Genomic DNA, 14,359 nt, shown 5'->3' with positions numbered 1-14,359 from the left:
AGAAAGAGAGGAAAACAATAGAATGGGAAAGACTAGAGATCTCTTTAAGAAAATTAGAGATACCAAGGGAACATTTCATGCACAGATGGGCTCGATAAAGGACAGAAATGGTACAGACCTAAGTGAAGAAGAAGATATTAAGAAGAGATGGCAAGAATACACAGAAGAACTATAGGAAAAAGATCTTAATGACCCAGATAACCACAGTCAGGTGATCACTCAGCTAGAGCCAGACATCCTGGATTGTGAAGTCAAGTGGGCCTTAGGAAGCATCACCAAGGACAAAGCTAGTGGAGGTGATGGAGTTCCAGCTGAGCTATTTCAAATCCTAAAAGATGATGCTGTGAAAGTGCTGCATTCAATATGCCAGCAAATTTGGAAAACTCAGCAGTGGTCACAGGACTGGAAAAGGTCAGTTTTCATTCCAATCCCAAAGAAAGGCAATGCAAAAGATTCTTCAAACTACCACACAATTGTACTCATCTCACATGTTAGCAAAATAATGTTCAAAATTCTCCAAGCCAGGCTTCAATAGTATGTGAGCTGAGAACTTCCAGATGTTCAAGCTGAATTTAGAAAAGGCAGAGGAACCAGAACTCAAATTGCCAATGTCCACTGGAGCATAGAAAAAGCAAGAGAATTCCAGAAAAACTTCTGCTTCGTTGACTACATTAAAGCCTTTGACTGTGTGGATCACAACCAACTGTGGAAAATTCTTCAAGAGATGGGAATACTAGACCACCTGACCTGCTTCCTAAGAAATCTGTATACAGTTCAAGAAGCAACAGTTAGAACCGGACACGGAACAACGGACTGGTTCCAAATTGGGAAAGGAGTACGTCAAGGCTGTATATTGTCATCCTGTTTATTTAACTTCTATGCAGAGTACATCATGAGAAATGCTGGGCTGGAAGAAGCACAAGCTGGAATCAAGATTTCCGGGAGAAATATCAATAACCTCAGATATGCAGATGACACCCCACTTATGGCAGAAAGTGAAGAGGAACTAAAAAGCCTCTTGATGAAAATGAAAGAAGAGAGTGAAAAAGCTGGCTTAAAACTCAACATTCATAAAACTAAGATCATGTCATCTGGTCCCATCACTTCATGGGAAATAGATGGGGAAACAGTGGTAACAGTGTCAGACTTTATTTTGGGGGGCTCCAAAATCACTGCAGATGGTGATTGCAGCCATGAAATTAAAAGACGCTTACTCCTTGGAAGAAAAGTTATGAACAACCTAGATAGCATATTGAAAAGCAGAGACATTATTTTGCCAGCAAAGGTCCGTCTAGTCAAGGCTATGGTTTTTCCAGTGGTCATGTATGGATGTGAGAGTTGGACTGTGAAGAAGGCTGAGCACCGAAGAATTGATGCTTTTGAACTGTGGTGTTGGAGAAGACTCTTGAGAGTCCCTTGGACTGCAAGGAGATCCAACCAGTCCATTCTAAAGGAGATCAGCCCTGGGATTTCTTTTGGAAGGAATGATGCTAAAGCTGAAACTCCAGTACTTTGGCCACCTCATGCGAAGAGATGACTCATTGGAAAAGACTCTGATGCTGGGAGGGATTGGGGGCAGGAGAAGAAGGGGACGACAGAGGATGAGATGGCTGGATGGCATCACTGACTCGATGGATGTGAATCTGAGTGAACTCCGGGAGTTGGTGATGGCCAGGGAGGCCTGGTGTGCTGCGATTTATGGGGTTGCAAAGAGTCGGACATGACTGAGCGACTGAACTGAACTGAACCCAGCCCTGGCCTGCAGACAATAAGAAAGTGCTAAGCTTTTTCACAAAGGGATCAGGGCGCCATGCCCCAAATGTAAAAACAGAGATGGAGGGAAATGAAGCTCCCTGGCAGAGCAGATGAAAACTAGGGACACCAAGGGTTCCACAAGCACTGCTACAAGGCGGAAATGGAGATCAAGTCAGGAAAGGATACAAGAGGACACAGACAGAAACCTGCTCTGAGGGTGGCCAGCCTGGGTGCTGTGGTTTGGTCTCCATTTGTTTTGCCAAAAGTTTTCACTTGGGTCTCAGGTTCAAAGGATTTGTTAACAAAATAAGTGACTCGTTATATACAAATAAATAATACAGATATTTATTAGAGAATTATCTAGCTTACATTCAACATACTAACATTAAAAGAAAAGAGAAATAGAGCAGAGAATACGTCACCAAATTGGGTTTTGACCAACATCCATACTTAAAGTCCCATGTCACAGCACATCTGGAGTCCAGATTGGGAAAAGGATCCCAGGCAGCGTGTCTGCTCAATGAGTAAGATTTCAAAGATCACAGTTCAGAGTTCCTGCTTATAATTCCTGGACAGACGAAAACTGATATCGTCATCAACCTGTGACCAAACTGTAAGCCTGGTTTCCTGTTAATGATGTTTGTTTTGTTTTGTAAAACTTGGAATGCAGCTATGCCTGGGGCTTGGTTGGCCAGGCCCCCTCCAGGGACTCAACAATCTCAAGATGTCTCCCCCATCTTATCTATCGTGCTATGAGTCTTGCACTCAAAGCAGGCAGTCACTCCCAATCCGAGCAGTGTCCAGGCAGGTTAGAAGCAAGGTCAGAAGCCTGCTCTGCTTGCCTCTGAAGCCTAAACAAGACTACTTAAAAAAATTTCCCTAACACCATTACCAGAAATTCAGTTGATCTGAGCTGTCCCAGAGCTAGAGACACATGGGATTCACGTTCAAGCTTAGCACAGGTGGGGGTGCCCATCACTGCAGTCCATTCATTCAAGCAATAGCTAGTATTTAGCATGTGTCTATTTATCAGACACTTACCATGTGCCAAGTGCTATTCTAAGCACTTTGCAATATTAACCCACTTCATTCTCATAACCCCATGAGAGGGGTATTGCTATTGTCTCCATTTTCCAGATGGAAAGTCTGAAGCACAAGCAATATTAAGTGACTTGCCTCAGATTATACAGGTAGTAAGTGGCAGAGCTGGGATTCAAACTCGGGCACTCTGGCCCGCAGTGCCCGTGCTCCTTGGTGAGTGTGGTCCAGGGCCTGGGCTAGTACACAGCGAGAGAGGTTAGAGCCGTGAGCAGCACAGACTTGGCCCCTGCCCCGTGCTCACCTTCTAGCGTGGCCCCAGGGTGGTCGATGGGTGATTACAGCGCATGGTGACGAGCCCCTCGGTCAGGGTGGGCATGCTGTGACACTGCTGCAGAGGGCCCAGTGGCGGGGCTCCAGTGCAGCAGCCAACAGGTTACAGGGACTCCTTTCTCAGGCCCAGCTTCAAAGAAGCCAAACAAAAGTCAGGGACCCATTTCTGGTGGTGCAGTCTCCTGTTCGGCCCCCACTCTGAAACCTGGAAACCAAACCACTGTGAGTGGGGCTGCCATCAGGAACTGCAGGAGTGCAGGAACCAAGCGAGGATTCTTCCTCGTGTCTGGGGTCTCACAATGGGGGCTCCCAACAGACCTGCTTCCTTGTCGCTCTTTCCTTGAAGAGACAGCAAACTCCCTGAGGAGCCAAGGCCTGCATCTTTCTCAGTCATACCCTCAGCATCCAGCACAGGCGGGGACCTAGTCAGCACTCAATAAGCGCTGATTCATTCATTCAACCATTATTTATTGAGCATCTCCTACATTACCAGGAACTACTAGGCTCTGAGATACAACAGTGACCCCCTCAAAAAACATCCGTCCTCACTGTGGGAGTGCCGGACAGTAAACAAAATGAGCAACAAAAATACACAGGAGGGCTTCCCTGGTGGCTCAGTGGTGAAGAATCTGCCTGCCAGTGCAGGAGAAATGGATTCAATCCCTGGTCCAGGAAGATCCCACTTGCCAAGGAGCAACTAAGCCCATGTGCCACAATGACTGAGCCCACAGGCCCTAGAGCCTGTGCTCCGCAACGAGAGAAGCCACTGCAGTGAGAAGCCCGTGCACCCCAACTGGAGAGTAGCCCCCATAGTAACAAAGGCCCAGCACAGCCAAAAATAAATAAGCAAATAAAATACACAGGCTCTGAAGGGAAAAGGAAATCAAGGAAGGAAGATAGGAAGTATTGGGGGGCGGGTAATGAGATTTTAGATAGAATGGGCAGCAAAGAGCTCTCTGAGAAAATGGCATCTAAGTCAAGACCTGAAACAGGGCAGGGGATGGGCCATGCCTATACCTGAAGGAAAAGTGTTCGAGGCAGGGGAACAGCAAATGCAAAGGTCTCAGGGAAGAATGTGTCTGACATATCTGAGGGTCAGGGAGAAGACCACCAGGGCTGGAGGGAGTGAGCTGAGGGGGTCATAGCAGGAGCTGAGGTCAGAACAAATGAACAAGGAGTGGAGATTGTGTCTGGTGCCTAGGAGTGGGAGAGCCAAACCAGATGCCGGCCTGGCAGCCCTCCAAACCCTGCTCAGACTCACAGGGGAGGCAGGGGAGGTCCCACAGGAATGCCTATTAATAACTCCCTCTCTCCAGCTCATTCCAAAGGCCTCACTGGATTCTCAGGCCTGGATTCCCCACTCCACCCCCAACCTCGAGGCCTGGGAGGACAGATGGGGGCTTCCTTGAAACTCCTCCTCCTCAGTCTGGAATTAGGGCTGAGCCAGCAGAAGCAAGCTGAAATTAAGAATTGACCTTTGGGTTGGGGAGGGAAGAGGGAAGGGGATTTAGGACCAGGGGACACATGTACACCTGTGGCTGATTCATGTCAATGTATGGCAAATACTGTGGTAGAATTAGCCTCCAATTAAAATAAATAAATTAATTAAATAAAATCACCACCACCACCCCCCCACAAAAAAGAATTGACCTTTAGGGACTTCCCTGCTGGTCCAGTGGGTAAGACTCCATACTCCCAGTGCAGGGGGCCTGGATTCCATCCCTGGTCAGGGACCTAGATAACATCTGCCACAACTAAGAGATCGCATGAACAAGAATCTGAATAAGAATCAACTGATTCTTGTTGATGTTTGACAGAAAAGAACAAAATTCTGTACAGCAATTATCCTCCAATTAAAAAATAAAGTGGAAAAAAAAAGTCTACAAATTCTGGAGAGGATCTGGAGAAAAGGGAACCCTCCTACACTGTTGGTGGGAATATAAGTTGGTGCAGCCACTATGGAAAACAGTATGGAGGTTCCTCAAGAAAAAAGAGAGAGAGACTGCATGCTGCAACTAAGACCCAGTACAACCAAAAAAAAAAAAGCAAACAAAAAAGAAAAAAACACAGAAACAAAAATAAATATTAAAAAAAGAATTGACCTTTAGAGTTTATGCAGTCCACCCTTCTACCTTCAGAAAGTACTCCACTCACTTGTCCTTTGAGATGCTATGATGAAGGGCATGATGGGATGTGGACACCTATTCCCTCTAGTCCTTCTGAGAGAAAAAATCTTTTCAATTAGGGTCTTTAGACAGCAAATTCTCTTTCAAAGTCCTGCTTTCCCACCTGCCTTCCTGACTCTGGTTCTGCCTTCAGAGGCAAAAGGAATAAGTGGCCTTGGGACTTCCTTGGTAGTCCAGTGACTAGGACTCTGAGCTTACACCGCAGGGAGCACAGGTTCCACCTCAGGTCTGGAACTAAGAACCTGCAAGCCTCAAGGCCAAAAAAAAAAAAAAAAAAAAAAGAATAAGTGGCTTTGCCTTCCTTTGGGGATCTGGGGACTGCACTGGTGCCCAAAGAGTCAAAAGTCAAACCCTCTATTATCTAAAAGATGATTTGTAGTTCTTTAGATATTTTGGCTATCAGTTTCTATATATACTTTTCTGTATCACTTCCTGTATTACTTCTGTATATACTTTTCTGTATTACTTCCCACTGGCTCAGACGGTAAAGAATCCTCCCGCAATGCGGGAGATCTGGTTCGATCCCTGGGTCAGGAAGATCCCCTGGAGAAGGAAATGGCAATCCACTCCACTATTCTTGCCTGAAAAATCCCATGGACAGAGGAGCCTGGTGGGCTACAGTCCATGGGATCGCAAAGAGTCAGACACGACTGAGCGACTAACACTATTCTGTGGCTTGCTTTTTCACTCTGTTAATAACACAAACTCTTTTAATTTTAATGTCATCAAATATAGCCATCTTTTCTTTTATGATTAGTATTTTTGTGTTTTAGAAGGTCCTTCATTTCCCAAAGACAATGAAACTTTTTGCTGTATTATTTTCTAGAAGTTTTATATTTTTACTTCACACATTTAGATCTATGATTTACCTAGAATTGATTTCTGTGGATGATATAAGGGAGTGGTCAACTTTTATTTTTGCCATATGGATAGACAGTTGTCCCAGCAGTTTTTTTTAATCCTTTCCCAGTGGCACCTTTGTTGTATATCTGTTATATCTGTACAGGATATGTCCAGGTGTTTCTGGACATTCTATTCCATTTCATGGATCTATTTGCCTATCACTGCCTATTTGCTCTTTTAATTATTTTCACTATATAGTAAGATAATATCTAGTAGAATAAGTCTTCCCACTAGTTTTTCAAGAGTGCTCTGGCTATTCTTGGACCTTTTTATTTCCATATAATTTAAATTAGCTTGTCAGTTCTCCCGCACTTACGCACAGATATACAAATGCTGGGATTTCTGAAAGGGGTCCCATTGAATCTATAAATCAGTTTGCAGAGAATTGACACCTTAAACATATTGCATCTTCCAGTTTGTGAACACAGTACATCACTCCACTGATTTAGGTTTTCATTTTTCTCAATAATCTGTTATAGCTTTCTATGTCAAGGCCTTGCATGTGTTTTTCTAGATTTATCCCTGGGTACTTTTTATGCTATTGCAATGACTTAACATTATATTTTTGAAGTTTCCAACTGTTTGTTGATCATATACAGAAATACAATTGATATTCAATGTTGTCCACGTGTTCAGCAACCTTTCTAAATTCATTTATCAATTCAAATGCTTATCCTTCAATTCTTTTGAATATTCTATGTACACAATCCTGTTTTCCGTTAACAATTACAGTGTTGTTTCTTCCTTTCCAAGTCTTTAAAGTTTTTGTTTTTTTACTTCTCTTATTGCACTGCCTAGGATTTCCAACACAATGGTAATATGGGGAATCCCTCGCTCATTTCCTTTTAGGAGGCAAGATTTTAAGTATGATTACTTGGTGTAAGATTTTTTTTTTTACAGATACCTTTTATCATAACTAAGAAATATCTTCTATTCATGATTCCTTATTCTCATGTATATCCTTACAATAAATTCTTGTCATTTATGATAACTTGAATATCTATTATAACACCCTAAAAAGCCTAATTAAAACAATAATAATTTTGACACTTTCTTCTAAATATTTATATCTCTCAAATTTTCTGGGGGGTTTTTTGTTTGTATTTGTAAGATTTATCTATTTTGGCTGTGGTGGGTCTTCACTGATATACAAGGGCTTTCTCTAGTTGCAGCAAGCAGAGGCTTCTCTTCCTTGCAGTATGAGAGCTTCTCATTGCAGTGACTTCTCTCTTATTTCAGAGCACAGGCTCTAGGTGCCTGGGCTCAATAGTTGTGGCACATGGGTTTAGTTGCTCTGCGGCATGTGGAATCTTTCCAGGCCAGAGATGGAAGCCATGTCCCCTGATTGGCAGGCAGATTCCTATCCACTGTGCCACCAAGGAAACCCCTCTCTCAATTTTTTGATTTTATTCAGTGAGGTAGAACTTCCAGAATAATATTGAGTAATAGCAGTGATGGCAAGCATGCCAGCCTTGTTCCTGACATTAATGAAATTGCCTCTAGAATTTCATCTGGATCCTATCTGTTAATACTTTATTTAGAACTTTTAGAACTATACTCAGGATTTTTATATCTGTTTGCAGGTGAGATTGGTCCATATATTTCTTTCTTCTGTATCACTGTCAGGTTTGGTATCAGTTATCCTATTTCATATCAAAAATTGGGAAAACTTATCTTTTTCTATTCCCTAAAACAGTGTAAGATCTATTTACTTAAGCTCTACTAGAACTCAATGACATATACTCATCACCCAAGATCAGCACTGTTAATATCTTAATGCATACGTACACTTTCAGATCTCTGTTTATGTGCATATGTATGTGAGTAGACATGAACAAATAAGTTCTCTCTCCACACTGTTCTGCAAACTTTTTTTCAGCCAACAATCTCCACCATTTTAATAAATTTTCATCTCAACTAATACCATATATTTACATTTTCCCAATTGACCTCCAAATGACCCTTATAGCTGGCTTGTCCAAACCAAAACCCAATTCAGAACAAGGCATAATTGAATCTGATTGTTTTGAAAGGGGAATATTTTTCTAACAACTATATTTGTCTTAAAATGGTAATGGGTGCTTTGTGAAATTGTAAGTTTACCCTCACTGGAGACTTTCAAGCAAAGCCTGGACCAATATGTGTCTGAATCCCTGCATGTGGGACATTAGAGCATGTGATGTTTAAGGCCGGTTCTAAATTTATGAATGACTTTCTCCAAATCCTATTTTTATGCCAATTCTACACTGGATCTCATCCCCTCCTGCCTATTCAAATACATCACTCCAGTAATTCCTCTCTTTCCTACATTATCAACTTTTATTTCTGTCTTGGCTTTTTCCTCATCACCATTCAAATATGTTGTTATTTCGCCCATCTCGAAAATACCTACTGTCAACCTTATTTCCCACTTCATCTACTCCCAATTCTTTCTTTTCCTTTTATAGCAACACTAAAAACAGTTGCGTGTATTCATGGCTTCCAATTCCTCTTTTATTCTCTCTGGAACTCACTCCTCCAGGCTTTTGCTCATACCACTCCACTGAACTGCTCTTGTCAAGGTCTCCAATGACCTCCATATCACTAAATGCCACAGCCATTTCCAAATCGTCATCTTACTTACATGTGGTGGTCATTTGGCTGTTTGCTCTCAGAGCCATTCCCTCTTCTCCTGCTCTGCGGCGTAGAACAGACATTTCCCAGCCACCCTGTCCCTCTGACTTCCTGATACATTTGGCCAATGAGAATCAATGGCTTAAGATGAAAGAGCAGAGAAGTGGACAAGTGAGGGTATTCCCCTTCCTTTCCCTCGTTTGGAGTGTCATCTCCAGCGGTGACTGTACATCCTCTGTGGTTCCCCCTAGATAGGCCTCCCCCCATGGACAAAACTCCTGCAGGGCTAGCCTTCCTGCTTCTGCTGTGTGGTCCCTGATCTGGACTTAAGGGACATCACTTTTACCTCCAGTAGAGGAGAAGTCGGATGGCATCACCAACTCAATGAACATGAGTCTGAGCAAGCTCCAGGAGTTGGTGATGGACAGGGAAGCCCGGCGTGCTGCAGTCCCTGGGGCTGCAAAGAGTCAGACACGACTGAGCAACTGAACGGAACTGAACTGAGAGGAGAAGCAGCTTTCTGCTGTTGCTAAATTTCTGGGTTAATTAACCATCACCTCCTTGGCTTCTCAGCTCTTCCCAGGACGAATAGGTCTCACCTAAGTAAGCAATTCCTCATGTTAAATTTTCCTGTTTACAATTCTGAGTGTGGCTTCTGTTTTCTAACTGGCCCCTGTCTGATATAAAACACCTACTTCTCTTAGCTGTCAGGATATTTCTGTTTTCCTTTGACTTGACTAGCCATTTCTATTCAGTATTCCATGCTGATTTCTCCTCATCTCTTGACCATTTAAAGATGGAGTGCACCAGGATTCAATCTCTGGACCTATTTTCTTTGCTATTTACACTTACATCTTTGGGAGTCTCAGCCTATCTCATGGATAACATCTCTTTAAATAACACCAATGTGCTGAAAACTCCCAAATTTCTATCTCTAGCTGGACCTCCCCGCCTGACTACATACTCAATTGCCAAGCTGACATCTCCACTTCAATAGCCAATAGGCATTTCAAACATAACATGTCCAAAACAGAGCACTTGGCTATCTCCTGAATGGGGTTCCTCCTCATCTCAATAAATTGCACTTCAATTCATCCAAGTTATTTGACCACAAATCAAGAAGTTGTCCTTGATTTCCCTCTTCACCTCACTTCTCACAGTCTAGCAGCTAGTACTGATAACAAAACCTCCAGAACACCACTCCATTCACTTTTTCTCACTTTCTGTACTACCCCAGTCCAACCGCTCTCATCTCTCACCTGGGCTACTACGCTAGTCTTCTCCTTGGTCTCCCTGCTTCTCTTCTTGCCTCTCAACAACAAACCATTCTCCATGTAGCAGCCAGAATGATTTTAAAACATAAATCATGTTACTCCTCTGCTTGAGAGTCTAGTCACTTCCCCCTGTACTTTTGAGACCCCAAATTCTTATTTAGGCCTGTAAGGCCACACATGGCCTGGCTTCTGCGCACTCCTCTGACCTCGCCTCTTGTTTGTTCATTCTCTCTCACTCATTACAATCTAGTCACATTGGCCTTCTTTCTGTTCCTTCAACATGCTAAGCTTCTCTCTCCAAAGGGCCTTTATATTTTCCATTGCCATCATCTGGAATGCTTTCTCCCTGGCCCTTACCTGGCTGACTTTGTATTTTCATCTTTCAGGTCTTATATGGCTCAAACAGCCCCTCCTTAGAGTCCATCCTGACCACTGTCACTATCACATCACGCTATTTTAACTGATAATTTTCTCTTTTTAAAATATATCTGTATTGTTTATTTCATTCCAAGCAGAGTCGCTGGAGAAGGAAACAGCAACCCACTCCAGTACTCTTGCCTGGAGAATCCCATGGATGGAGGAGCCTGGTGGGCTACAGTCCATGGGGTGACAAAGAGTCAGACAGGACTGAGCGACTAACAACAACAACAACAAAGCAGTCTCAGGGCAATTTTTAAAGATATGTGTTTCACGAGTTGACCGGCTTGTGAACTCTCTCTATTTTGTATTAGTTTTGGCTGTGCTGGGTTTTCACTGTGCATGCAGGCTTTCTCTAGTTGCAGCGAGTGGGCTTCTCATCGCAGTGACTTCTCTTGTTGGGGAGCACAGGCTTCAGCAGTTCTGGGATGTGGGCTCAGTAGCTGTGGCTCCCAGGCTCTAAAGCACAGGCTCAATAGTTGTGGCACACAGGCTTAGTTGCTCCATGGCACGTGGAATCTTCCAGACTAGGGACTGAACCCGTGTCTTCCTGCATTGGCAGGCAGATTTTTTACCACTGAGCCACCAGGGAAGCCCCTGATAATTTTCTTGTTCACTTGTTGGTCACCCCTGCCCCCAGAATGTGAACTGCTTTGTTCTCCACTATATCCCCAGATTCTAGTGCAATATCTATCAAATAATAAATACTTAATATATATTTTAGTTGATTGAATAAAAGGTGGATGAGCCTTGAGCAGGAAGAGGGCCACCTCTTCCTCTGAGACTAAAGAGAGAAAAGGATGAGAGCATATGCAACCAAGTGTGCCCCTATATTCTTGGTGCTTTGGGAAGGAAAATCATCTGCAGAGAGAGCAGCTGCTTAGGCAGAGAAGTTTGGGAAAAGTGGTGGAGGCTCTAAATTGTTTCTGAGGGGAACAGGAGAGTGCCTGACCCAAAACACATAGTAGGATTAACCAGCTATGGTGAGAACCCATCTGATATGGGAAACATAAATTCACAGTGTCAAACTCCACTAATTTATAACATGTGGACATTCATCTATTTGGGCAAAAAATCAGAGAAAGCAGGTTGTAGGATTGACTCTAAATTGGGAGCTTCCAGGGTAGATGTTATAATATTCAAAGAAGGTAAGAGGTATCTATTTTTTTCAGTTAAGCATGGCTGCCATAATAGAAATCAAGTTCAAAGCTTAAGCCAAAATGTTTGAACATTAGGACTCATCGGCAGTGACTTAAAATATCTGGGCCGAAGACTGTTACCCTACAGATTTTTGTAATTTTTTTTTTGAAAAAATAAAGAACTATAGGTCTGGCCTGTGTACACCTAACTCTATTCATTGTTGCTATAATGAAATGTCACTGCCCACTTCCCAGGCCTGTTGCCATTCCAGACTGGTTGACCCAGAGACCTCTAAACCAAGAGTTGAAGCATCCCCCTTGACCTTGCCACAAGTATGTAATATGAAGTTGCTGTATGGCCTTCCCCAAAAGCAATGATCAGAGTTACTGTCAACTAGAAAAGAGCAATACTCAGGCACTGGTTCTGGGGAGTCAGAACACCACCATAAGACAAGTCATACTGAGGACTCAGGGCGTGGGGTCAAGAGATAAATGGAAATTACAGCCTGAGTTTATGTAAGAATAAGCCTAGCGAGCTTGGAAATACATCTTGAGATGATTTCCCTTGTTTGAAAGGAGGTAAGGTTTACAATTGAAAAAAGGAGAAGACAGCGGCAGAGGATGAGATGGTTGGATGGTATCACCAACTCAATGGACATGAACTTGAGCAAACTCTGGGAGATAGTGAGGGACAGGGAGGCCTGGTGTGCTGCAGTCCATGGGGTTGCAAAGAGTCAGACACGACTTAGTGACTGAACAACAACAACAAGGTTTACAATAGCATCAGAAGAAATGAAGGTATACATTTGAACCAAATATTGGCAGTATCTATATATGAAAAACTATAAAACACTGACAAAAGAAATCAAAGATCTAAATAAATGGAGAGATAGACCATGTTCATGGGTTGGAAGATGCAATATTATTAAGAAGTCAATTCTCCCCAAGTTGGATTTTTTTTTTTGGATCATATTTATTTATTTAGCTGCATAAGGTCTTAGTTAGAGACTCCCCTGGTGGCTCAGACTGTAAAGCGTCTGCTTACAATGCGGGAGACCTGGGTTCAATCCCTGGGTCGGGAAGATCCTCTGGAAAAGGAAATGGCAACCCACTCCAGTACTCTTGCCTGGAAAATCCCATGGATGGAAGAGCCTGGTAGGCTACAGTCCGTGGGGTCGCAAAGAGTCTGACATGACTGAGCGAGTTCACCTTACCTTACCTTAAAGTCTTAGTTGTAGCTCGTGGGATCTTCATCGCATCATGCACAATCTTTCATTGCAGCGCATGGGCTCTCTAGTTGTGGAGCGCAGGCTCAGTAGTTGCAGCTCGCAGGCTTACTTTCTCCGTGGCATGTGTGATCTTAGTTCCCTAACCAGGGACCAAATCTGTGTTCCCTGCATTGCAAGACAGATTCTTAACAACTGGACCACCAGGGAAGTCCTCCAACCTGATCTTTAGATTTTACACAGTTCCAATCAAAACCCCAGCAAGAATTCTGGATATACCATACCATTCCACTAAATTTATATGGAAAGCCGAAGGAACTAGAGTAAGTAAAACAATTCTAAAAAAGAACAAAGAAGCATCATACTACCCAATTTCAAGATATATATAAAGCTGTAATACTCAAATCAAAATAGTGTGGTATTGATGCAAGAATAGACAGACAATAGACAGAAGACAAAGTCCAAAAATATAGTCAACTGATTTTTTTTTTTCTGGCCGTGCCATGCCATGCGGCTTGCATGATCTTAGTTCCCCAACCAGGAATCAAACCCAGGCCCATGGCAGTGAAAGCTCTGAGTTCTAACCACTGGACCACCAAGGAATTCCCAGACTTTTGACAAAGGCACAAAGGGTACTGAAAGGTGAAAGGAACGTCTTTTCAACAAATGGTGCTGGAATAACTGGACATGTTTATGAAAGAAAAAAAGCCTTAACACATGCCTCATACATTATACAACAATTAATTCAAAATGGATCATAGATCTAAATGTAAATACAAACCTTTTAGAATACAGAAAAAAAATCTGCATGATCCTGGGTCATGCAGAAAGGCACTACGCTATTAAGAGAAAGAAAAGACAAACCATGGACTGGGAAATATTGCAAATCACATACCTGATCAAAGATTTCTATCCAGACTATATAAAGAGCTCTTAAAAATCAACAATACAAAAACAAATCCAGCTTAAGTAAAAGATCTGAGCATATGCTTCACCAAAGAAGATACACAGATGGAAAATTAGCAAGTGAAAATATGCTCACAATGAAAAAAATCAAATAATCCAATTTTAAAACTGGGCAAAGGACTCAACTAGACATTTCTCCAAGTATAATATATAAATGGCCAAAAAACACATGAAAAATTGCTCGACATCATTAATCACTGAAGAAATGCAAGTCAAAACTATGATATATCATTGCTGTTAGGATGGCTGCTATTAAAAAAAAAGGCAATTTCCTGACTGTCCAGTGGTTAGAACTTTGTGCTTTCACCTCCAAGAGCCCAGGTTCAATCCCTGGCAGGGAACTAAGATCCTACAAGCTGAGAGAAACAGACAAAAAAAAAGAAAAGAAATGGTGAGGATGTGGAGAAATTGGAGCCCTGGATATTACTGATGGGAATGAAAAATGGTACAGTCACTATGGAAAATAGTATGGATGGTTCTCAAAAAATTAAACAGGATTACCATATGAT

The sequence above is a fragment of the Ovis aries genome, chromosome X (assembly GCF_016772045.2).
Source record: "Ovis aries strain OAR_USU_Benz2616 breed Rambouillet chromosome X, ARS-UI_Ramb_v3.0, whole genome shotgun sequence".
Classification (NCBI taxonomy): domain Eukaryota; kingdom Metazoa; phylum Chordata; class Mammalia; order Artiodactyla; family Bovidae; genus Ovis; species Ovis aries.
Note: the sequence above shows the minus strand (reverse complement) of the source record.